General features: G+C 42.0%; 1 protein-coding gene across 1 annotated transcript in view; it reads left to right on the top strand.

Annotated features, from left to right (window-relative positions):
- CNOT6L (CCR4-NOT transcription complex subunit 6 like) overlaps positions 1 to 27632 on the top strand; it is an 844987-nt gene that overhangs the window by 247855 nt on the left and 569500 nt on the right. The window lies entirely within an intron of this gene.

Raw genomic sequence — 27632 nt, 5'->3', positions numbered from 1 at the left:
ATTAAGGGAGATGGCTCCGGAATCATGGAAATCCGCCAATATTGTCGTATTTCCAAAGAAAGATAAACCTTTAAATGAATTAGGATCATATCGCCCTATAACGTTGGTTAATAGTGACACAAAAATGTATTCGAAGCTGTTAGCTAATAGACTCGCCTCAGTGATTCAGAAAGTAGTCTCTCCGTATCAACATGGTTTTGTCCCTGGGAGAGGAACGATAGACCATATTCGGCGTACTATTGCCCTATTCGATTCTTCTAAGGTTACAGGAGACCCTATGGCTCTTATACTTTTAGACGCAGAAAAAGCCTTTGATAGGGTCTCCTGGCCTTTTTTATGGGTAGTTATGGAAAAAAAGGGTCTGGGCAATGGATTTATTAGGGCAATCAGCAGCATGTATCACGAACCTGTTGCTAGAATTGCCATGATGGGTGCTACGTCTGAAATAATTCAAATTCGGCGCGGCACGCGACAAGGGTGCCCCTGTTCTCCTCTATTGTTTGCGGTTTATATCGACCCCTTAATAAAGAAAATAGAGGAGAACCATATGATTGAAGCTTTATATACTATCGGAGGGGGCACCAAGATCTTAGCTTACGCGGACGATTTGGCAATTATAACACCAAATCCGAGAGAGGCTCTTATAGAAATAGAAAAGGAAGCAACTTTATTTGGCAAAATCTCAGGGTATCATCTTAATGAAAGTAAGACGCTAATAGTCAAGAATGATAAAGTTGATTTGGACGATGCCAGAGTAGTCGGAAATGCTAGGTATTTAGGGGTTAAAATTAGCGCTAACGTAGATGAAATTGTTAATATTAATCAGGAACCTCTGATTCAGAAATCTAAGATAGAGTTTGACAGGATGAATAATCTTCATTTGACACTACTAGGCAGGTGCAATGTGATCAAAATGTTGTTTTTACCCAAAGTCCTATACTTTTTTAGAGCCATTCCTGTGGAGATAAATAAATCCTGGTTTTTGTTGCTGAATCAGATGATCACTAGATTCTTATGGGCCGGGCAACGCCCTCGAAGGGCATTGAAATATATGACATTGTCTAGAGATCGTGGAGGCTGGTTAGTTCCTAATTGCCAATTGTATTATTGGGCTTCGGCACTTCAGCAGATGTCTGTGTTACTGGGAAGACATAGCGGGACAATAAGAGAAACAGCCAATGTCTCCATATATGAGCTAATATTTGGGACCGAAGCCCGTGGCTGTCTTATGCGACATATTGGTTTTGCTTACTTTAAGAGAGTCAAATTTAAGGTACTGATCGGAGCGTTTAGGGTGTGGACTGCAGCTCGGAAAAAACTGGATATTGGTAGAATCCATAGATACTCCCCCTTAGAAAATAATGATTTGCTCCCACCTATATTTCATGATGGTTATATGAAAGTATGGGTGGATAAAGGTGTTAGACTTATTGGGGATTTAATGGAAGATAAGAAGGTATATTCTTTTGATATTATTAAGGACAGATTTGAGATAGGGAACAATAATTTTTTTAAATATTTACAACTGAGGGATTTCTTAATCAAAAAGTTAGCCATTTGCAGCAAAGTTCCCCTTTTGGAATCACTGCTTGGTGCTTCTCCAACCTTATCCACAATTTATAAATTACTTAATAATGAAATGGATGATGATATAAACAAACATATAACTCGTTGGCAGGAGTCGCTTCAAGCAGACACCGAGGAATGTGAGGTGTCACTTCGGTTTAGCCAGACGGCATTTATCTCGGCCAATCTTCAAGTGCAGTGTTTTAAAACCTGGCATAACCTATATATTACCCCAGCACGGATTTTTAGATGGGGCGGGACGTCGGGAATACACTGTTCTCGCTGTGGTTTTTTAGCCGCCGATAGCGTGCACATGTTTGCCACTTGTCCTAAACTTGATTCCTTGGTAATTACGCTGGATAATTACTTGAGAAATATACTAGGTTTTGAGTTAGAGGTTACACCGCAAGTAATAGTCTTGGGGGTAAGTAAACCGGAAATGGCAGAACCAAATCAGATTTTGTTATTTACTGCTATGACGGTGTTCAGGCTATGTTTAGCCAGTGCATGGCTCGACAAAGAACCCCAGTCTATACATGTTTGGCTGGGGAAACTACTAGCTACATACCGGTGGGAGAGCGCAGTATACAAGCGAAGGGGATTCAGAGCGAAGAAGAAAGGGATTGCTGTATGGGCACCAATATTTAAATGGCTCAACAAGGACGCGGCACCCTTGATGGCAGAATAGCTTTATTATTCTGAAATCGATCTAGTACAAGGGGATGCAGAACGTATTCTCATCTTTTTTTTCTTCTTTTTCTCTTTTTTTTTTTTCTTTATACCTTTAATCTGTTAAATTAAATGTCTTACTTTTTTCGAATGTACCTTCTCTGGACCTGAGGGTGGGGGGTGCGATGTGTAGGGTTGGGGTGGGATTGTGGGTTGGGGGGGGGGGGAACTTTATAAGACATCGAGAGATCATGTATGGGCTAGCACTTGTCGTGCTTTTTTTTTTTTACTCTTTGTTCTGCCTGATGTCGAAATAAAATTTTTAAAAAAAAAAAAGCAATCACAAAAAAACAATTAAAAACGTAAATAAATCCATGACCATAGCATAAAAATCAACAGAATTACAATATCATACACAAGCCTCCCTTCTAAGGCTGTTGAAGGTTCCCTTTGAAGCAGGGATTGTTGCACAATATTTGTGCAACACTAGATTCCTGGGAAATGAGCCAGACTCCACAGGGGCATTATTTGAGCACCAAAATATGTCCATGTAAAAGAGTAGTAGGGTCTGCTGCTCAACCCTCCTGTTATTAATATTGTGATAAGGAGACACAAGTAAAAACATTTTAGCTCGCCCACATACAACTTAAATATATATCCAAGAATGTCTGCATAAGTGACAGAACCATATCCAAGCCAGGGAGCCTATAACTAGGTGATTGTACAACCAGTGAACACTAGTACCCTTAATTGCTTGCCAGTATGGAACCCACTAATGAAGCATAAAGTAGGGGAGTATTCATTATATTATAAGAGTATATGAATGTAGGGTAATTCTGTAAGAGGTTTGGCTGTTTATCCAGGTTTTTTTTACTCTTTGTATGTTTTTGTCTGTTTATAGGAATCTTGGAACAGTCCTTATCAGTGTTTTACCTGTCATATATGTGTGTTAAAAATGTTTGATTTCCCTTTTTGTACTTCCACCTACTACCACCAGTCCTTAACTTATTATTTGCTTTAGGGAAGGTTGCACTGCTAATGTTTGTTATACCTTTATTGTGTTGTGAAGCTTGGTATAAAACTTCATTCTACACATTAGAAAAAATTATTCAAATTGCAAGTGCTTGTTTTAGTGCATAATGTAAGTAAGCGGGTGAATCCTTACAAAATTTGTGAACAGTTTACTTTTGGTCCACACATGGAAAAAAACATTTTTGAAAGGAGTAGATGATTGTGTAAAAATGTAAAACATAACAGATGGGTAGCTTCATGTTATGTATAAACACTTACACTGGAATTATGCAACAAAGGAAATTATGTGGCAAATTATGTGGCTCAAAAAAGCAAGTTATGTGACATAATGTGGCACACTTTCTGGTAGTATTACCTAATTGTTTTGTAATTTGTACTCATTTGTACAGTGGTAACACGGTCTGGGAAAATATGTCACTTTATATTAGCAATTTAACCATGTTGATGTTCATGTTGCAATGAATGCAAACCTTATCCACCATGTTGCAGAACCATCAGATCGCCATGGTTTAGGGGCCGAATTTGGAGGAAGCGCCCTCTGTTTATGAAAACCAAGCAGAGACCATCTAGAGGTGGCACAAGGTCATTCGGCAGCGAGAAGCAAATTAAGTAGTGTCAACAGCATAAACATTTGTGACGCCCAGTAGACTAACCAGGAGAGGTTTAAAAAATACTTTTTTACCACTGTATAAATCAGAGGGCTGCAATGACATATTAATCGTAAAAATATACTGAAGCCTCTAAATTGCTTTGAATTAAAAGATATCAACTCTACATCTTTGTTAAATGTGTGCTTCCTTCAAAATCAGAAAGCTAGGATGACTGGTCAGCGCAATCTACAGTCACAAAAATATGGGCACGGAGAGGAGATCTTGTGGACTGTGGGATCACGGTATCACAACTCAAAAAACCTAAATATCCTTACTTCCTTAAGTATAGACAACTTCATCAAGTAACTTCAATCTCCCCACAACAGATTGCCCCAAATTAAGACCCAACTCAAATATGGCATTTGTAAATTTAAAGATTGCAATAAATGGATTATCATTTCATGAGCCAGCAGTGCTATTACCAGATGATTCCTGGGTGCAAAATCCATTGACAATTTCAACCATCAGTGAGAATTCCTAGTGACACTAGAAGCTGTAAAGGAGATTGTGGTGATCTATCTTTAATCTCCTGGAATATAGCAGGCCTAGATAGATATCTCAATTTAACAAGGAAAAATCTGTTGTCATTTTTTAGGTCTCACCTGACCCAGCGCATGCGCTGGTCTAGCGAGACATTTAGTTGGTGGGTTTAGAAAGTGCTACCCACCTTTTTGTGCTGGCGACAAGCTACAGTGCACAATGGCGTGCACGTGCACAGCTGCTCCCCGCATTCCCCCCTCCCTTCTCGCCCAGCCATCCTGCGCCAGCCTTCAGCACCATACCCCTCCCCCCCGCTGCGCGCGCATCCCTAGTGTGCATCATCGCGATTACTTTCACTTTCACAGTGATCGCGATCGCGATGAGGGATTGTCAGTGTGAGACCTCATGCCAGCACACATAATCTAACCTTCATTTTTGCTCACTTACCTCCAGCACCTCTCAGTCCGACAACCAGCTACGACCCAATACTGCCACAGAGTACACTTTACACTTTGACCGCCATTGCTGCTGTTGTGTCCTACCCACTGATTGGCACCCTGTGGAAGAAGGGCTACACTGCTGTGCCTGTCGATTGTTCCTTCCACTCTTCTTTTCTGTTGGTTCCGTTCTTGAGCAGTCATAACACGTTCGACATATCAGCACTACGCACACCTTTATCCGAATCCACTTCGCCTTCTTTACTTTCCCGATGTTTCCATTGAAACTATTGTCTCGTCAAATTAAATTCCTGTAGTTGCACCTTTTATCTGCATGAAGGTAAGTTTCTAAAGATAAACTGGCATTGTATCTGCCTGCACAATATACATATCAATACAAGGTAACGGAACATTAAAAAGAAGTGATTTGTATATGCCTTTCTCAATATATACTTGAGATTCAGTCAGTACTTAATTTGAGCGGTACTTAATCATCAACACCAGCGATTTTTGTTAGCACCAGCTAAGGATACATTAATTTATGAGGAGATTAAGTGTGACGTTGAACCAACGCCGCAACTCAAACTTGGTTCCCCAGCGCCGAAGTCTGAAGCTCTGGCCATTATGCCACATCTTTCATGGAGAGTAGTTGGGGGCATATTATCAAGGACGGCGTTAAAATTCCTGCCGCTAAAGCGGCGATAATGTTAACGCCGTCCTTGATAATATGCCCCTTGGTTCTGTTTAAGGCTGCGCTAACAGGAGAAATGGAATGGTGCAAGCTGCCTCCTTACGAGAGCCCCGCCACTTATTTATTTACCAATTAACCACTGGATTCAGTGCATGCTATCTGTAACAAACACTTGCTAGAAGTGATCACCACTGACATTTTTAAGCAAATTATTTATCTCTCAAGGCCAGGGCTATATTAATTTATAGAAATCAGTTAACTAAAATGATTTCAACGCTATAGTTAAAAAAAAAAAAAAAAAAAAAAAAAAAAAACAGAAGAGGCATCCACCATTTTTTAATACTGCTTATCTTATATTTGCACTTTCAGACTACCACGAAACTGTATTAAAAAAATAGCACCTTACTGCACGAGAAAACATAAGCAGTGTAATTTGTGAATAGCTATGTAATCACATTTAATCGATTTCCCGCTACTTTTAGCATCCATTTTTTCACATCAAGATCTCTCCTAATTAATTTCCCTCTTTCTCAGAGGGCAATTACAAATTTTGCAAATCACCAATTTATAGCTTCTAAACATAGCTACAGGCACGTGCACAAGCATCACACATTTTCCAAAAGTCGAGGTTTTCCCTTTCAGCAGCTTTTAGCAAAGGACTTACCATACGATGCTACATTGTTAGGCGCATTTCGCTTTTGCATTTAAAACAAGCATTGGCATAGCCAATAGGTCTCGCCTTTGAAACCTTATAAGTGTTTAACCATGCAATAGTTAATGTTGGTGCACCAAGGATATTGTGCTGCATAATTAAATACTTATAAGGTCCCAAAAGCGAGACCTATTGGCTATACAAATGCTTGTTAATAACAAGTGTGTAGTGTGTTTGCAAGAAACATGGAAATCTACAAATATTTCATGCAACCTTAGCAGAACTTTGCTCCCTTTTGGGGAAATTTGGTCACCTGTTTATCATGATAAACAGACTTTAATCAAAATCATCTGTCTCCCGCATTACCAATTTGAGCGCCTGTGGATCCTGTCTCAGCTTATAAAATCCCCTTAGCGCACACACATTTGTCAGTGAAGAATAAGTGTTTGACTCCATTAACAAGATGCACTTAAAGAAGAATAAATAAATAAATAAAAGAATCTTCTGTTTGATTCCGAATATAGGTCACTTAACTTTATTTTTTTTAATTGAAAAAATACCTGTTATATCCAATAATAAATACATTTTCCATTAACATATTAATAATAATCAAATATACATAGTTCTAATACATATACAATCATACAATCACGCAATACATTATACAATGAATAAACTGAGGCATGGCTTTCTAAAATAATTCAAAAAAATTAAAGAATATTTCATTATTACAAAATGGACCTAAGCTGGTATCTCCATACCAAGGATAAAAAATACATATCCGACATCCTTCAGATGGTATCCCTAGGGCTTCTTTACAAACTGGAATCCCTCCAACCCTTAATAGGAGCCCAGATATTTAATCCTAGTTCCCTCATTTTCCTACCCCGATGCCTATATAGAGCGATTCAATATTGTGTATTCCGAGGAGTCTAACCAACCACATATGAAAGGAGGGTGCTACAGTATCCTTCCATCCTGTCGCAAGTGATATCCTGAGGACCGCCGCAGATATAAATACAAAAGCTTCCACCTCATTATTAAGCCCCAAATTACTATCTGTTCCTATTACCAGTAGGGTAGGGGATAGGTTTATTTTAACACCTAGCAGCCCCTTCCAAAATTTCTCAATTTCTCCTCGAATTACACTTAATTTTTCACAGTGATAGAACATATGCAGTAAATCAGCAGGCCCAATCATACACCGCGAGCATCTATCATCCTCCCTTTTGCCCCACACACATAATTTAGCTGGTGTAACATATAAATTAAAAAGAGTCTTATAATGTTGGGCTCTTAAATTCGTGGAGCGGAAGAGTTTCCCCGCTAGTTGCAATGCCTTAACTATATCCACATCAGGATCTCCAAGTTTCGCTGCCCATGGGGCTTCCCCTTTTTACCAAATCATCCTGAATCCCTGATAACAGAGACCCATATATCAATTTAATCCTGGTTCCACCACCTAATAAATCATCCACAATATTAATTCTACCCCCAGGGGTGATCCGTGGTCTAATACCCATCAGAGTCTCATGAATCTGAAAAAACTTAAAGCCTTGATTATCCGGGATGCCGAATTTCTGTTGAATACATTTAAATCTCATCAGGCTACCCTCCTCAAAGATATCACCTATTCTTTTAATTCCATGGTGCTCCCAGAGCCTCTCCAATCTGTCATTACTAAATTGAGGGAACATACTGGAATTCCATAATGGTGTATAGTAGTTAAATTTGGGAATTTTCATTGCTTTCTGCACAAGTTTCCAAATCTCCCAAACACCCTCCAGAACTTTATACCGCATTTTCTTATAGTAACGCCTATCGGTTTTCCGGAGAAGGAGCCCAAGAGCTTCTCTACCCAGCAGTAATTCAAAGATGGAGGGTGGGTTATTATTACCAAATGGAGTGTCCTCTAGATTTGTGGCCGGGTCAAATAAAATCGCCATCTGGCTTAGCAAACAAGCCCAGTGATAGAATCTAATATTGGGGATTGCCAGCCCTCCCTTTTCTTGTGGAAGATACAAATATCTCATAGAACGCCTAATCTTGCCGTATTGCCAGATAAAATTCATAAAAACTGCCTCTATTGATTTTATTAGACCTTCCTCAATCATAAACGGGATGGAACGAAAGAGGTATAATACCTTGGGGAGCATAGTCATTTTAAGTACATTAGCTCTCCCTATTAAAGATAAATGCAAAGCATCTATTCTTCTAAGATCTGTTATCATTGACTTAAGAAGCGGGGTAAAATTATCTTTTATAATTGTTTCTGTTACAGAGATTATCCTGACTCCCAGGTATATCGCTGAATCAGAATATCTAGCATCTCCCCTTCTAATATTATTAGTACATGTTATCTGAGATTTACTTTCGTTCAACAAATACCATGTCCGAATTCCATAGTGATCCCTGTAATAGCGGTCAGTGCCATATCTGGTTCCGGCGTAATTATGGCCAGATCGTCAGCGTATGCCAACAGTTTAGTCTCAAACCGATTAAATACTACCGGCTTGATATTTTTACAACCCAATAATCTCCGTACCAGCGGATCTATATACAGGGCGAAAAGGATTGGTGAACAGGGTCAGCCTTGACGCGTCCCTCTGGAAATATAAATTTCTTCCGAGCTGCCTCCCATTATCTGAATTCTAGCCCTAGAGTCGGGAGTACATGGCTTTAATAGCCCCCATTATTCTAGGTCCAAAACCCCTTCGGTCCAATAGCCCCCACAAATACTTCCACGTTACACGATCAAAAAGCCTTTTCGGCGTCTAGAAGGATCATGGCCATCTGCCCCACGGCGGCAGCTTGCACATCAAACAGTATAATGGCCCGCATAATGTGGTCAGTTGTTCCCCGACCTGGAATAAACCCATGCTGCCATGGAGAGACCAGACCGGCCACGACCCTTCCCAGCCGTCTAGATAGAATCTTGCCATAGATCTTAGTATCTATGTTGATGAGGGATATTGGACGATATGACCCGGGATTCTCCTTCGGCTTCCCTTTCTTATGAAACACAATAATATTTGTTTCCTTCCAGTAGTCTGGAATTAAAATGGAGCATATTATACCATTAAATAAATCCAATAATATCGGGGCAATCTCATTCTGGATACTTTTATATACTTCAAGTGGAATACCATCCGGCCCTGCAGCCTTTCCTGCTGCTAACTCCTGTAATGATTCCACCACTTCACCCATTACCAAGTAGTCCTCCAGCATATCTTTATCCATATTACCCAGCTGGGGGCCTATATCTTCAAACCCCAGACTAGCATCCTCAGAACCATCCTCTTCTTTATACAATATTTGATAAAAGTTTTTAACAACTTTCAGTTTATCGGATGGTTCCGTGTACTCCCGACCTCCTTCTTCTATTTTTGAAATTATATTTCTACTACTTTCTTGCCTGATCCGTAGTGCTAATAACTTGCCCGCTTGTTCACCCGTCTCATTCATTTTACCCCTTTGTGTCTGATACTCATCGGCAGCTTTCTGGGCTAGCCACTTATGCAGCTCTGCTTTAATGGTAAGTATCTTCTGCTGACTCCCAGCGGACTCGCACCCATGCCCAATATCCTTTATATGTTGTTCTTCTGCTGCTGCTAGCTGACAGACCAATCTCTCATTCTCTAGCCGAACCTCTTGTTTTAGCCTAGCCGAAAAGCTAATCGTCTCGCCTCTCAAGGCTGCCTTAAACACATCCCAAACATTATTTCTAGATGAGCTATAACGATTCATATCAAAATACTCCTGAGCCCATTTCCTCAAATGCTCTACAAATCTGGGATCGGCTAATAGTTTCCTCTCAAAAGTCCACCTTGAATAACTTTTAATTACAGTACCTAAATCATATTGCAAAATAAGTGGGCTATGATCGGACAAGACTTTAGGCAATTTTTTAATACTGACTTTCTCTAGTTCAGATAAAGACATCAGACAATAGTCCAACCTAGTATATTTCTTGGCAGGACATGAGTAAAATGTGAAGTCCAGATCAATAGGCTCCTTATACCCCCAAATGTCTGCCAAACCATGCGACTTTAATAATGAGGTCAAAGCTCGAAATACCCTAGGCTTACGGCCTGCATAAACAGCATTATGTGTAAAATTAGCAGAGATATTCAAGTCTCCGCATACCATAATGGGTCTCGGCCAATTCAATAATTCCACTTCAAGATATTCAAATACCTCGGGGTCATCCTGATTAGAACCATATATCGTACATATTGTGAAACCTAAATCATGTTCAGCCAGTGCCCATCTCCCACGGGAATCTGCCAGATGGCGCTTATCCCCTCCCAAAGTGGATCTGGCCAGTATTGCCACCCCTCTAACTGTGGATGTCTGTGAGGAGCAGGCCAAAATCTCAAAACCCCTTGTTCTTAGCAGGTGTTTTTTTACCCATGGTAGATGGGTCTCCTGTACACATAATACATCTATATGATTTGACCTTAGAAAATACCCCATCATTTGCCTCTTCCTCCAATTATTTAGGCCCTAAATATTAACCGTGCATATATTCAGTTTCCCCATTTAGCCTTACTGAGATACCAAATTTCTTTTGTAACAGCCCATACATCTGAATAAGAACAGAAAGCCCTAAACCATTAAAAAAATAAAACCAGGTATTTTTCCTTTTCTCCATTTTCCCCATCTTCTTTCCCCCCCCCCCCCTTTCCAACCCCACCAACCACCATCCTTCCCTCCCCACTCCCACCACCCATAAGAAGCGCTCAGACCTAGGTCTGTGCATATGAAGTCTGCAGCATTAGCGACTGGGTCTTCCTAGGCAAATCACCATAACTTCCTCTTACCCCCTTAATCCTACTAAATCATGAATCTAATACACTAAATTAGCCCCAACCTAAAGTTTATAGAACTCTAACATTTAACATCCCCCATCACCCAACTTCTAGTTGAATCATACAATCACCAAACCCAGGGAGTTTTATTTCCCTTTCCATCTCCCTTTCTGCACCTCCCAGCCGAGCTTTTTATTTATCTACCGCGTCCAGATACTCTCTAGCTTTTATCTCTGAGGTAAAGTAGCATGTACGTCCCTCATGAATCACCTTAAGTTGTGCAGGGTTAATTGGGTATATCTGGATATTCTTTTCCTGGAACGGTTTTATTAACTGTCTCAACCTCCAACGTCTCTTTACCGTTGAATGGCAGAAGTCAGGGCGAACAAAAAATGAGACCCCCCCCACCCTCACTAGATCTCTTTGCTTCTGGTCTGGCCTTCTCTGAAATAGCCTGTCGCAATAGAAAATGCCCTAGAAACACCAGAATTGCTTGTGGTTTATCTCCCTCTTTCACTGGGGCTCGTAATTTAAACTGGGTACGGTGTGCTCTTTGAATTTCGACAGTCCAGTTCCATTCCGGCATTTCAGGAAAGGCGGCCTTAAACAGTTCAATTATATATAGCCTAACGTCCAGCCCTTCCACTCCCTCTGGCACCCCCAATACCCTAAGGTTATTTCTCCTCTGCCTGTTCTCAAATTCTTCAGGCTTCCATTGAATGCCTTTTATCTGTGAGTTTTGAGCCTCCACCTGGGTTGATGCGCTGGCTGCCTCTGCCTCCGTCGCAACTATTCTTTCCTCAAGGTTCGTCACTCTCTCACCTACATTAAAACATGCCTTGGAGAGCTTCCTGACGACCCCTTGCAATTTTCTCATGGCATCCTGCGCCTTGCGATTATCCTGGCGCGTTTCTTCCCTGTGGGAGAGGATTGCCTGATGTATAACCTCCAGCATAGGCGGAATGATGCCAGTTACCGGGGGGAGCTTACCAGAGAGTGGAGTGGCAGATGAGTAGTCCCATCTTAAATCTTTCCCTCCTCGACCTTGTATATCTTGCTGCGCCTTAGGCTTCTTAGTTACTGTAGGGAGGTCTAAATCAGTATCCTCATGGTCTGAGTCCAAATTACTCCCCTCTAGTGATAAATTTCAATCATCATCAGACCACTCAGCCCCTTCGGAGACAGAGAAAAAACAATCACTGGGCTCCTTATCTTTATCCATATCCAACCTGTCCTTGCTTTGAGGAGCTTCAATAGACCTGCCCAGGCTCACCTCTTCATTTCGCTTTCTTCTTGTGTTCTTCCCCGTATTCTGGACCAGCACTGTCCCGTCAAAACCCCCCCCCCCCCCCCCCCCTCCCCCCACCTCCGCCTGTTGCTCCTTGCTCCGCATCAGCATATTGACTACCGAAGGACCAGCTGGACGGGTCTTCCCCGGAGCCCCGCCTTTCCCCTTCCTCAGCTGATCCGGAGTACGCGTCTGCTGCTGGTCACTCGCCGTTCGTTCCAGGACACTCTGCTCCATCGCTGCAGAACCTGCGGCAGGCTCTCCACGCAGCTTCCGTGCCGCTGCCTTGGAGCCAGCGGCATTTCCCGCCATCTTCGGGGCCATCCCTCCGCTATTCCACACGCTCAGGTGAGTCAGGTGAGATAAGAGCTTGGATATAGAGCACGAGTTTTATAACAGGTGCCCAAAGTCCTTCACGAACGTCCCGGATCCCCATAGATGGAAGGAGGGGAATTTTTTCCAAAATCCTTCAGGGGCTAACCGTGTTCTTTAAGCCTGTAGGGGTCGTCACATACCCTGACCCAGAGCAGCTTCGCCAGTGCTGCACTCGGCCTCTAGGCAGTGGCCATCTTGCTTCGCTCAGGTTCGAAAAGGTAGTGAGAGCAGGATATAGGTCATTTAACAGTAAGCTAGTAAACGACCAGCCTGCTAAAGTAAAATTTTGGGGACCGATTGGGCATACCATAATTGACTACACTTTTATTCACTACACCAATTTTCACCTTTGATAGATTTTCGAGATAATAAGGAGATTGAGAAGTGATTACGATCCCCAGAGGATGGTCTTCTATTTCATATTCAACCAATTCAAATCAGCAAAGACTGCCAATAATAGAAAATGATGGTCACAAATTTGAAAACGCTAATATGGAATGTTAAGCTGAAGAATAACGCCTCTAATGTGAGAAACAAGCTCCTTCAGTTATGGCCAGACTTGGAGCTCGACAACATGCCTAATAGAGACTGGATTCTAATCTGGTAACAAGCAGCAGAGAGTATTCTGAATCTTTTAAGGACAACGGTGTAAGTGGGTGGAAATGTAAACCTCATGCACTGATTAATGACTCTGGAAATAGTTAATGTAAAAATGGTTTCGTGATTAATATTAATACGACCATCATCTATGGACTGTGATGCTAAAATTAGCAACAGGGGATCTTCCCAGTGAAATTGGTGCATGAGCTGAGTGTATGTATGCCAGTGGGGAATATGTGAATGAATACAATGTATAGTGCACTCCTTTATAATTTATATTATTCAAAGAAATTCTTTGAAATGAACCTCTTTGTGTGCAGCCTTGGACCATGGTCTGTCAAACACACGTAAACTGATTTGCAAAAATACCCAAGCAACAATTTTGATTGGAAACAATGCGCACTACTAATAAATTTATCGATTATAATATATTCACATTTTCAAGCAATATTTATGCAGTTTCACTGCAATTTTGTTAATATCTAATAATTCGTACAGACACCATTCAAACTGTCTAGAACTTTAAACATTCCTATTTAACTAAAGCACTTTTGAGCCATTGACAAAGAATCCTTGGAAATTTCAATGGTGGACCTTCGGCCAATACATTTCAGGATCAAAACAGTCCCTTCTTAAGGGACAACTGGAAACAAAGATGGACGAGTAAGGATGAAATTCACTGAGTACACTCCAAAACACAAACTCAGTACATACATAAAACGCGTGCAGCATTTGACATAATGTTACTAATAATAAGTTCACACAAAAAATAGAAATCAAACCCTGAGAATTCCATGATGTTTCATGCTTCAATAGAGAAAAGAGAGAAGAAAAGAGATTGCACCCAAAACATGCTGCACCTGTCAAAATATTACTAATAGTGAATTCAAGCAAAAAAAAGAATCCGACCCTAAGGATTCCATAATTCTTCATGCTTCAAAGAAAAAACATTATTGCTCCTAAAGCACACTGTGTTGCAACGAAGTACATTGTTCAAAAAGTTCTGTGAAAAAATGAGAGAACTCCTTGCTGACCCAAAATACAAAACCCTTCGACCGCATGTCATTCCTGTGTGACAACTACCCGAGATGTATAAACGCTATATAGCTGCCATGTGTGAATACAGACTCACTCGTAAAAACATCCAGAAAATATATGTAATCAGGTATTTCTAACAACAACGTCAGGGATCTGGTCACTAATCTGCAATCGCGGAGTATCTGTGGTAATACCAATGAACATACAGAATATTATATCTGCTGACTAGTTGAAAAATAATGTAATCAAATAAAAAAGCCACATACCTAAACATGTACATGTGACCAAATGGTTCCAAGGGATCTGTATCCAATTCTCCAACTCACTTCAAATATCAAGCATCATGCATGTAATCCTTCAGCCATTCAGAATGTAGACTGCACTTCTGCGAAACACATGCAAATAACATAAATAAAATAAATATCAATCATACAACCCCCTCCTCAACCTGCCATCTTTGTAAAAGATCCCTTTGCTGTGTTACTTACCTATTGGCCGTATTCCCAATCGCAGAGCAGCAAAGTACACAAATTGTTACTTCACATTTCGTGTCCGCCGAAACCGCCGATATCCTAGATTAAATGCATGTTGGTTGAAATACACACCGAGCCCAATACTAAACATAGTAAAAGAGACTGCTGCTGTCAAGCCCCCTCCAAATGATTCTCAAAACAGTCGCAATATTGGTGCAATTTTATTGGCGATCAACCCACCAATAATAACAATGCTAAACAAACACCCATCCCTTTTATAATATGAAATATAGTAGCGTAACCGTGCATGCGATGATATAATTTGTTATATGTACCGCTCGAGAACGACCCGAGAAAATAGGATAGCCAAAAACATCATATATAATAAAAGCCAGTTACTTAGAATGAAAATATTGTGTACACAAAAAAAATCTTGTCCTAATTATGTCTACTGATGACCAAACTGAGTATAAGGAAAACTCTTATTCTAACCTAATTGAAAACCCCATATTGCTTATGCTGTTACAAGAGAACTTAATTCCAATTTATCCTTGAGTCCTCGTGGGGTTGACATGTTTAATCGTATAATCCAATATATTTCCTTTTGTGATGGAATTTTTAGATAGTGCATAACCGACTTGATCTCCAGTACTTCAAGAACTTGAAAAATTAGTTGAGCTTGATTGTGTTTCTACGCTATCCAATATGCTGCCAAATTAGAATTCGGTATTTTGTTACAGGTCCTACATTTGTGCTCCCTAATTCAGATCTTACTTTTCGTTTCTATTTTGCCAATATACATAGACCACAAGGACACTTGATCCTATAAATTACATTAGACGTGTTGCAATCAACTGGATGCAAAAGATTCACTGTTTCCCCAGTCCTGGGATGTGTAACTGTCTTCCCTGTGATCACGTTGTTGCAATGAATACAATTGTTGCATCTCTTGGTCCCTGTCTGTTGTTGATTAATAACATTCATGGGTGAAGTCAAGATTTCATTAAGATTCTTAGATCATATTTACGCGAGCAAGGGTTTCATCTGAAATAAACCATGGAAATCTGATTCCAATTGTAACAGCTCCCACCTCTTACAGATCATTCTTTTGATGGTTGTAGACTTTGTTGAGTACCTAGATACAAATACATTGTGATCAGATGTCTTGTCATTGGATTTTACTAACAGATCATTACTATCCAATGACAAGGTTTTACTGGCTGCTTCGTCCAAGAATTTCTTTGGATACCCTCTGGCTTCATATAGTGCTTTTTGCTCTTCCATGCTAGCTTGGCACATGGAAGACTCCAAAGTAATTCACTTGATCCGTAGAAACTGAGAATAAGGCACATTTTGTATCAAAGAAGGAGGCTGGAAACTTTTATACAAAAGGCAATTATTACAATCAGTCGGTTTATGATAAATGCTGGTCTTTTTGCCTTCATTATGAAGTTCTACCATTACATCCAGAAACGTTAGTTTGCACTTATTGATGATGTGAGTGAATTGTAGCCTTGAATTTCTGGAGTTGAGACTGCTTAAGTTTGCTTTCAAATCGTTATGAGTGCTATTCCATATAAAAACAATATAGTCTATGAATTGACAATATGTTATAACATTCTTGTTGCATTCTGATCTCATGAAAATATAGTCATACTCAGATTTCACCATGAACGTGTTTGCATATGCTGCCGCTCCTGAAAAGCACATGAATATCCCATTTTGTTGTAAGTAAAGCCGATCTTCCCAAACAAAATCACTGTGGTTTAAACAAAAAATGTAAAATCTCCAGTAGAAACACTTTATTTGCTCTTAATTATGATTGTTTAAGTAGGGCCTACTCCACCACTTCAAGACCTTCCTGATGGGGACTAGATGTGTATAACGCTGTCACATCTATGGTGCATGTATCCGTTGTTTACCTCTTTCTGTGGAAGCTCTTTCAGGCGTCTCAAAACATCTGTAGTGTCCTGAATGTAAGACTGCCATTGATGCACAAAAGGTTGAAGAAAATGATCAAGATACTTCCCTAATGGTTCATGGAATGAACTACATCCTGAAACCGTTAGTCTAAGTGGTGTGTAAGTTGAATTCTTGTTTATTTTTGGCAACATGTATAGTCGAAGTCTTCATGGAAACTTAACTGTAAGGAATACTTGGGTAGTTGCACTAATCCATTCCAGTTGTACTGCCTTATCTAGAATATTTGATGAAACATTTTTTAGTTTATTGGTAGGAACCTGGTCTAATAGTAAATAGGTTGAAGTATCCGCAACATGTTGACTTTTTAAACATAATAGTTCCGGTTCATCATAACCAATGCCACTCCTTTGTTTGCCATTTGAAACACAACATTAGGATTCTTAGCCAAAGAACTTAAAATGTATTTGTTTTTGGAAACATTTCTCTGTTAAGAAGATTGAAATCTAATAGCTCGAAAATCTTACTTTAGAAGCATTTCAAAAGTATCCAACGTTTTATGGGTAAACCGGAGCTCTAGTGCTTTTATGTTTAAATTCAAGATATTCCGGTTCATTTTTCACGACATCAGAGGGTGCAACATTGACAGAAAAAAATACTTAATCGCAGAGATTTCATAAATCTGTACAGTGCTATTTCGCATTCCAATTCATTCGTATTGTAAGTTGGAACAAAAGATGTTCCTTTGTTTAATATCGCCACTTGTCGTGAGGACAATGTTATTGATGATATGTTGATCGCTAAATGTTATGTTGACTCCTCAAATTTTACCTACCTTTTTCTTTGTCCTTTTCCTCTGTGTGTTCTCCTGTGGATGTGTGCGGTTTCAGGATACCAGTATCTGGCGGTTAGTCTGCATCTGGGCTGATGGACAAAAACTTTGCTGATGTTTGAAGTGGGTTGTCTGGTTTTGTAGATGTTGATGGTTTATCCTGAATTTGTGATGTCACCCTGATAGGATGGTGTGATGGGGCTATATCTTGATCTGATACCACACTTTCCTCAGATGATGATTCTGTTTTTTAAATGTTCGTTTATGGGCATACACCTCTGTGCATGTGTATACTTAGTTCAACTTGTAATAGATTGTATCTCTTTTAAATTTCCTCTCGAAGCTCTCTGCCGTAACACTCTAATTTCACGTATATTTCGTCCAGTATAATCTTCCATGCATCCATCTGGTTTTGTCTGTGAGGCCAATTCTCTTTTTACGTCATGAATTTCTTCGTCCATTTCGCGAAGTGTTAGTGAAAGTTTCTCAATCAATAAAAGGATGAGATCCAATGAACATTTATTGGGTATGGCAAACCATTTTTCCATTATGCTCATATTGTATGGGAATCTAAATAACATAGGTTTGATGGCCAGTCTTAGTACACAAGGGATTCTTTGTGGTATTGTATAAGGGTTGATGCATGGAGTCTTTGGTTTAATGCTCTACTAAATAGATACTCAAGTTGTTTCAGTTGTTGTGTAACTGAGCCTCCTTGTGTTCCATAAGTATTTGTTTCCTGTATTAATTCATATATTTCTAAAGCATGTTCAGATGTATATGCTCTAGTATCAATCCGATTTTCAGTGATATTCGAAATTGGTTCAAGACATTGTGTGAGTGCAGAATACTGATTTGACAGATATGATAATTGAATTAATACAATGTATAGTGCACTCCTTTATATTTTATATTATTCAACATCTTTTGAAATGAACCTCTTTGTGCGCAGCATTGGACCGTGTTCTGTCAAACACTCATAAACTGATTCACCATAATACCCAAAGCGTGGATATTTTTGTGTGGAATATATGACATGAAAGATGTAGTGTGTGTCCAATGAGAATGTTCAACCTGGCATCCTTATGGTATTCTTCCCCCAGACTTTTGCCTTTTACCTCCTATATTTGCTGATTCTTTTTGTTGGCATTTGGACTCTGAGCACGTTTACCACTGCTGACCAGTGCTAAAGTACATGTGCTTCTCCCCTAAACATGGTTAGCTTGGTGTATACACAATTGACATATGTAGTTTACTTGTAAACCCCTTGTAAAGTGGTATACCATATACCCAGGGCCTGTAAATTCAATGCTACTAGTTGGCCTGCAACACTGATTGTGCCCTCCACACCAGTAGCCTCTCAAACCGGTCTCAGGCCTGCTACTACAAGGCCTGTATTGCAGTTTACTGTCACTTTGACTTGGCATTTAAAACCCTTTGCCAAACCTTAAACTACCCTTTTATTACACATAGGTCACCCTTAAGGTAGGCCTTGGGTACCCAGCAGGGCAGGGTTCTATGTAAGTAAAAGGTAGGACATGTACTTTTAGGTTTTGCATGTCCTGGTAGTAAAAAACACCCACATTCGTTTTTCTCTCCTGTGAGATCTACGCCTCTCATAGTTTGACATTTGGAATTCCTTAATCCACTTTTAAGCTGTAATTCCGGATTAGTAAAGAGTAGATGTGTCGTATTTTATATCTTTGGAATGTTAATGATAAATCATCATTACTGGTGAAGTTGAATTTAACATTACTATTTTAAAAACAACACTTTTAGGTGGTGGGCATTTCTACGATCTTACTGCTCTGTGTGCCTGCAGCCTGTCTCCAATATATGTCTAGCATGACAGCGCCACTTTGTGCATTCCCTCTAGACAGCCACAAACACAGTAAGGTTAGGTATGTCTGAGTAGTCATCTGCATTATGATGGCTCTACCGGGCAGGAAGGGAGGGAGGGGCTGACACTCGCATCTGAATAGTTAATGGCCTGACCCCACACAAAGGGCTAATTACCCCCACAGATAGTCTTGGGCCAGGGCTAAAGAAGAAAGGATACTTGTGCAATTCAAAGACCCTTCTTTGGAGTCACCCCCACTTCAAAGGCACATTTGGGTATAATTATTGGGTCTCTTTCCCCACCAAATCAGACACTTCTGGACCTACAACTGTACTATATTAGAAGAACTGCTGTGCCGCATCAAAGAATGACACACTGCTGGACTGCTGACATGGAAGACTTGCTTTTCTGTTGTGCTGTGCTACCCTGCTGCTCTCTGACTATGCTGAGGAGAGCTGGACTCTGCCTTGCATCCAAGTGTTCTCGAAGGGCTTGTTGGCTTTCCTCCTGTTGTTGAGACAAAGGGAATTCAAAGTCTCTCCCCCTGCTCCTGTGCCTAGTTAACTGGACGTGGACTCAGATACTTGCACCGGTGAAATCAATGCATCTCCTGTCTGCTGGAAGCATAACTGACGCATCAACCCTGTTGCGGCAGTAGAATCGTCTCATTTGCATTTGAGGCCTAAGCAGCAGTAACGGGACCGCCTCATTGCCCGACTCATTGTCTCCACCACTGAAGGGTGATCGATGAATTCCTTCGACAAGCATGGAGAAGCCCGGATCATCGGCTTTGGAACTATTGCATCACAACTCTGACACACATCTTCAGACATCAATGCATCACCATAAAAGCGTGTGTGAAATCAACTCATCTCCCTGACTGGGGGAGTAACATCAGCCCCGCATCTCGTGTTTGCGACCAGAATCAAGGTACTCTGTTCCCCGGGCATACGTGGATCCTGGACCCGGCCCGCGCTCTATCGCGGTCAGCTTAAACTGTTGACCTTGACCTTGCCCCGGTCCAGCACAACCCCAAGTAACCCCTAAAGCGATGTTTGCTTCTAAGTGCTATTTTTACACTTAGTGTTTTAAAAATCATATATCGACTTCTACATACTGGATTTTTGTTGTTTTGGTCTAAACCTACTCATAAAGTTGTCTGTTTGTCTAATTCTGTGTAGAGTTTTTCTGTGGTGTTTTCATTGTGTTACTGTGTGTGTGCTGCACAAATACTTTACAAATTGCCTCTTTAGATAAATCTGACTGCTCTGTGCCAAACTACCAGTGGGTGAGCACAGGTTATCTTTTAGTGTGTTTAGTGTGTATCTAGCTCACCCTGACTAGGCTTGTGGTTTCTGCTTAGACTGGTGCATACCTCTGTCAAGCAGAAACACCCAATTTCTAACATTGGTGATCACTGGTGAGAATAGGTCTTGTGTTTGTGCAATACCATATAGTAACTAATTGTTCACTACAACTCTATACTAAGACCAATTTGAACACCTTTAAATTCTCTGATTGGCTTTTTGATTTTTTTCTCCTAAAAACATGTCTCTCTGGAGAAGCATCACCTCTATCAGCAATAATTGATTTTGAGCTGGCTAGTTTAGAGTCTTACACAGTGCCCCAGCCCAAGGATTTCTGTAAGATTTTCAAGTGTCTACTAGGGGTTTCTCCAGGAAGGTGGAGCTACAGAAGTCTCTCAGAGCCTGGGCGGAGACCCAGGTAGCAGGGGATGACAACCCTGGGGAGGAGGAGCGGGAAACTGCTCAGGGGGAGGATGTACTGATTCTGGATACCAATTTGGATTTTGGACTGTAGTGAAGATCGTTATCTACATATGTACAATGCTAAGTTAGCACAACCGTGTTAGATGTTAGAAAGCCATCTTGCCGCTTTTGCTGCTTTTGCACAAGACACTGTAGTCACATGTTATTAAATTGAGAAATGCTTACTCGACTTTGCTTCACATGAGAACTGTCTGTTGTTAACATCCCAAACAGTGAGCAGCGACCTTGGTCTGTACACAGTGTAAAGAAACCGTCTAGGTCGCTAGACGGGGCATGTTGTTGAGTTCAGGTTGATCGGCCCACTAGTTTAGCCATAACACGCAAGCAGCTGCAAATACCTGAAAGTCGGGTGCTTTTAATATTGCAGTGTTACATGTTTTCATTACATTCGGAAGAAGAGCGTTCCCAGGAGCAGAGCATAGCTGATCTGTGATGTGAACTCACTGAGCTGATCTTTACGGTATGGTGTTCCCCATTCAAGCCTAGAGACCTTTTATTAGTCTAATAACACTATTAGTGTGTTAGAGAAAGGAAGGTGGCTTAGATCCACTGTCATTTTAGTACGATTACTCCTTTCATTCTCTATGGTATTGTAACTATGCTGATGGTTTTGATTTTAATCGTTTGTCTGCTTATGTTAGCCAAACTGCTGCATCTTAGGACACGAGGTTTATAAAATAAACTCTTTAAACTTTTACTGTGTCTCTGTTTATTCTGTTGTGGACTGGTACGAGAATAATTACGAAAAGGTATTTCTGTTTCCCACCATTCCTGAGAAATATACTGAGTCGCTTGTTCTGGGTTGTCTATACATTGGGACCGCCGAGCTAAACCTCGGATAACGAATGGGACACTGATGCTGGCCGGATAAGGGGTTCTGGGTTCTGAGGTGAGTTTTTGGTACACCTCAATTCACTGAGGGCCTGGGTTCCTGTGCATAGTTCTGCGCATAAGCAGAATCCCTGCAACATGGCGCACCTAACGTTTGGCCTATTGATTTGAGACGCCTTAGTAGTGCTGGTATTAGTCCACAACACCCTCACTCTGGTTTCCGGATAACGGGAGTGACGGTTTAACCTACCTGTGTTTCGACTAATAGGTTCCTTCAAGCTTGATCATTAAAAAGGTTATTTAATTTGAACCCTTGTGCTACTGCTAGACTACGGTGTAGATTTTCTATTTGTGTCCTAATGGCGGTCGATAATCCGGCTCATAGCCGTGCACCCCTGAAACGTCATTTGACGCAGTATGGGGTGCCGGACGATGGTATGGCTGTGATTTTTGTGGTAAGTGCCGATGCGTTGTTTCCGTTTGAGTTGTTCTACTCTTGGGTTACTTTGCCGGCGGTGAGTGAAGACGATGATACGTTCCACTCCTATACTGCCACGCAGCTACCAGCCAACTATACGCCATATAGGACTCAGGAAATTCCTATTTCTGCCTGGCAGCATAGTATTTGGTTTAATGGCGCCCTTCCCCATGCGGTTATACCGGCGAGAATGGGCCCTTTGTCAATTGCAGGGGCCACATGGCCGGTACTGGCCGGATATACGCCTCATCCCCGCTATCTTCATGTGACGGTGGCTGAGTTGCGTGTACTTCACACAGCCCTTATTACAGTACATAGGGCTTTAGTGCAGTACGTGTCACGCAACTTGCAGGTGGGGGCACCTGCTGTTGCGGGACAACCGACGGACCACCACGCGGTGGTTATTAGTCCTGTTATGGTTAATTCGGTTGTGGGCAAGCGCCCCCAGAATAGAGATGATTTCCCTTATTGGCTTGCTGAGAAATTTGACCAATTGTAAGCGGTGTATCCGCATACGACTCCTGTGGAGAAACACAGGATCCTTACCATTAGTTTGCCGAAAGATTTGGTCCCAGATATGGCAGATTGTGAGAACTGGGGCAAGGTCTTTGCTGCGACATACTCGAAGTGCTTTGGCACTCCGTCTCTGTCGGTACTGCCCTCCGTTATTAAACGTGTTCAAGAGAATCACGGTGCGGAGGCTGCCGTAGAATTGGGAATGTGGCTTGTCGGAGTGTTCGATGTGGTTGCTACCATAATACTGGGCAACCTCAAAGGAGATGCTATGCAATTCCAACTGCTTAATAAATTAGACGCAGTGAACGAAGACGACAAGCCGAGGGAATTCGCGAAAATTATCGCGAATGCCTATAAACAAGTTGGTCGTAGCGCTTTAGGTGTTAAACCAACTGTGAAGAATCCTGATGTAATACAGCAAACAAAGGCAAACTCGTCTGGTAAGGACGAACGCCCTAATTTTCCGAAACAAAATTGGCGGGTGAAGAAACAGGAAAAGCAGCAACAGAAACAGGGGTCTCGTCCTGCCTCTCCAGTACAGTCAGGTAGTGAACACACTTATGATCTGCGCGATCGTGCTACTATTAAGTCACCTGATCGATTTCAGGTTTCTGAACAACGTTCTCCTCGTTCTTCACAGGAAACTTATGCTTCACAGTCCGGTGGCGTAGGCGGTGGCAAAAGTCGGGGTGCCCCGCAAGCACGTGAGCAATCCCGACAGACTGACGGCAAAGGCAAGCAGGAGGAATCTGCACGTCAATGACCCCCGTTTCAGAAGAAGAAAGTTGCTGCGCTGACAGCGAGGTATGCCTCAGATGGTACGGACGCAGCTTCAGAACCAGACATGGGCGCTAACGCTGCTAGACAGCGCGGCGGAAGTTACAGTAGTGCGACAAGCAATGCGTCCATATCTGGTGGCGACAGCAACTGATATATTTGTGAATATTGAAACTGCTGACACTCAGGTGTCTCCCCCTGATAGACTGTATAATATAGTCATTCAAATTGAAAGGGACATACAACGTACAATTCAAGGTATTTTTTGGGATAATCTGACCACTTCCTATGATATTCTATTGGCGGAGGCAGATTGACCCCCGGCTTTCGTTTTGGATGCTCCTAGAGGGGAGGAGGTAATCCTCTCGTCCTTTGCGCACACAGTGCCTAAGTTCCTGGCTAATAAATACGCTGAGGAATGGGCTTGGGTGCAAGCGCCTGCGTTATATCGGAATCAGGTTGGCTGGGATAAATTGTCTCCCGGCCATGAGATTCCGTTGCGGACTACGCCCCAACCTCAACCCCAATACCCCATGCGTCGCGAAGCTAGACCTCACGTCGCGTCGATCCTTGAACAATTGGAATATCAAGAAGTTATCAAAACATGTGCGTCACCTATGAATAATCCCTTGTTCACTGTGACGATGCCTGACGGGTCGTACCGCCTAGTTTTGGATTACCGGCACCTAAACTCTCATTGCCAGACCTGTGCAGTACAGAACACCCACAGTTCGGCTCTCGTCGATAGTCTCGTGAGAAAAAGGTTTAAAACCACACTTGACATATCCAATGGCTTTTACAGCCATAACCTGTCCTCTCTTAGTAGTGAGTGGACGGCGTTCACCTCGGGTGGCAAACAAAAACAATTCAAAAGATTACCAATGGGCTATAAGAACAGCCCGGGAGTCTTTGCCACTCGCGTGGTCTCCCTCTTGGAGGGTATAGACCCTGATGCGTACTCGTATGTGGATGACATTTATCTCGCTGATGACGAGTTGGACCCGCATCTCCGTCGCATTGATCGCATTATTGTTTTGTTTGCTGACTTTGGTTACAAATTCAACTTTGCAAGTCACACATTGCGGAATATACAATGTTGTTCTTGGGGTACGAACTCAACAATGAAGGTCGAGGATTGGCTCCGCACTTTCTAGAGAAGTGCGCATGCCTCCGTGCTCCCACGTCACTGAAGAAATTACAATCTCTGAATTCCGGTCGAACTTACATCCCGGATTATACCCAGCGTATCAAGCCGCTTTATGCCTTGGTACAACCTACTTTTTCCAAATCTTGTTGGCTGCCAGAGCATTCAGCTATATTGCAGTTATTGCAAGCTGATCTTGCTTCTAAATACTTACTGACGCGTGATAACCACAATAACCTGGTCATAAGAATAGTGCCCGGCGCAGTTGGTTTCACATACTTAAAGTTCAATGAGGGCGACACCGTCCCCATTGCTTACAAATCTCACTTGTGCACTTCGGCTGAACTGCGTTTTTCCGCTGTCGAGAAAGTTCTGACGGCGGTGCAGATGGCGATTCTGAAAGAACGAGCGCTGTCGCAAGGAAAACGCATGTTGGTGGTAACACCCTATCCTGCCCTTGAGGCGGTGACAAAAGCAAGTGTACCGAATTCTAAAGCTTTGCATCCAAGGTGGATACAATGGGCCACTTCCTTGACCTCGCCGGACGTCACTTTTATCTTTGATGCGGCACTTCAGACTCAGGAGTTTTTGCAGTATGAATTTGTTCATCCGGCTCCTCTGCCCTTGCGACCGCTCGAGGATTACCATTGGTGTCATATACACTGACGGTTCTGCGCAACCCGCAACTAGGTCAAAGCACACCTATTGTAGTCGGTACTTTCGTAAATGGTGAATTCCACTCCGATGTCGTGCATACGCAGTCATTGGGTGATTGCATCGCACAGTTGGCGGAGCTTCGGGCTCTGGTGCTTGCACTGGAGTTTGCTGATCCCCGAGTCACTACCCTTATAGTGAGTGACTCCTTTTATTGTGTTCAATCTTACAACGACAATCTACATTTTTGGTCTCAAAATGACTACCATGATTCGAAAGGTAGCACGATTAAGCATAAACTGCTTTGGGTTCGAGTGGCAGATCTTAAAGAACGTCTGCCTCTCGTGAATGTAATTCACACTCTTGGTCACCAACGAGTTGGTGTCCATGCTGTCGGCAACAGCCTAGCTGAAGAGGCAGCAAAAACAGCAGTGGCGACATATTTAGTAGCAACAGTTACAAGATCCAAAAGTAAGATCGATCATGACATTTTGGCAGCTATTGCTGCTACAGAGCAGGGAACGAAGCCACCGAGAGGTTTCCCTGCTCGTTACCATTATCGCTTAAGTCCTGATAAAGTCCCATTAGTGAGGATTGATGACGTTGGTGACAGGTTGATTCCCAACTCGGACTGCAGACCTTCTTTGATATTGGCGGCTCACGAGGGCATGGCGTCCGCGCATGCCGGCGTTGCAGCTACTGTATCTCTGTTACAACAACGTTACTGGTGGTGCGGTTTGTATAAACAAGCCAGAGCTTATGTTCTTAATTGCGACATTTGCCAGCAGATTAAGCCTTCAACTGCGGCGCGCCCACCACAAACTCAGTTGTACATATCTAATAAACCAATGGGTTGTGTTTATTTAGATCATTGCGGTCCTTTTACCTCTGATACTGCGTACAAATACATCTTGGTTGCAGTTGATTCGTGCACACGTTTTCTGTAGGTGTGGCCACAAAGGAGTGCTGATTCTCGCACTGTCATAAAAGATTTGCGTATCTTTGTTGGGAGTTTTGCATGTGGTACCTTTCATTCTGATCAGAAATTTGGGGGTCCAAGTCAAATTTTCGTCTCCATACCAGCCTGAGGGTAATAGTGTAGTGGAGTGAATGAACCGTGACTTAAAGCAATCTTTGACAGCCAGAGTTTTGGGTACTGGCCGGAACTGGCTAGCCCACTTGTATGACGTGCAACGTGCACTTAATAATCTCCCTAGAAGGTCTCTGGGTGGGCGGACCCCATACATGATGCTCTTTGGTGTACGAATGTTTGTTACAGTCCTTGATGGTCTAGACATGGCGGCGTCAGCTGCACCCTTTGACGTAGATGAACACTGTGCTGTATTGCAGAATCTTCAAGAAGCCAGAGACAGTCTAGCGAAAGAACACGTACCCTCCTCATCTGATGCTGAGCTTCAGATTCCGGTAGTCGGCTGGCTACCTCGAGTTGGTGATCTGGTCTGTGAGAAGGTGGAGAACAAGGAGGAGTTCGGCCCCTCTTATCGTGCACCAGTTCCGGTGCTTGGAGTACAGGGTACACGTACAGTCATTTTACCTCCATTTCCTGGTCGAAAGGATAACCGGTACATCTCGATTGACAATGTCAAACTACAGCGAGTGGCTGATTCTTCTTAGTATGACTCCGGCAGTTTCCTGCCCTTCGATGCTGAGAAATTCTGTTGTGGCCCGTGCTTCTAACACAGTGCCTGATGTTGCCATCGAGATGCATACCGTTACTGGTCCCTTGTTGCCATCAACACCTAGTGGTATGCTTGAAGAGGTTGAGTATGCTTATCCTGCGGATGTTACCTTGCCTGTTTTACAATCCACCACAGTTGCCCACTCACAAGACTCTTTTGATTCTTGTTCAATGACTTCCATTGCCCCGTCCAAATTTTCGATTTTTGTGGCCTGGTTCAAAAGACATTTTTTAATTCCCCCTTGGACTTACATTTGGCTGGTGCTCATATGTGTTTGTCTGTTTATGTCCATTGGCTTTGTGGTAGTGTTTTTTAGACTTCTCAATGGACACTACCTGAAAGAAAGATCAACGATTCGACTAATTAATGGAACTTTGGCCCCCCATTC

Source organism: Triturus cristatus, chromosome 2_2, assembly GCF_964204655.1.
Source record: "Triturus cristatus chromosome 2_2, aTriCri1.1, whole genome shotgun sequence".
NCBI lineage: Eukaryota > Metazoa > Chordata > Amphibia > Caudata > Salamandridae > Triturus > Triturus cristatus.
The sequence above is the reverse complement of the archived record's forward strand: the minus strand, read 5'-3'. Positions and strand labels throughout refer to the sequence as shown.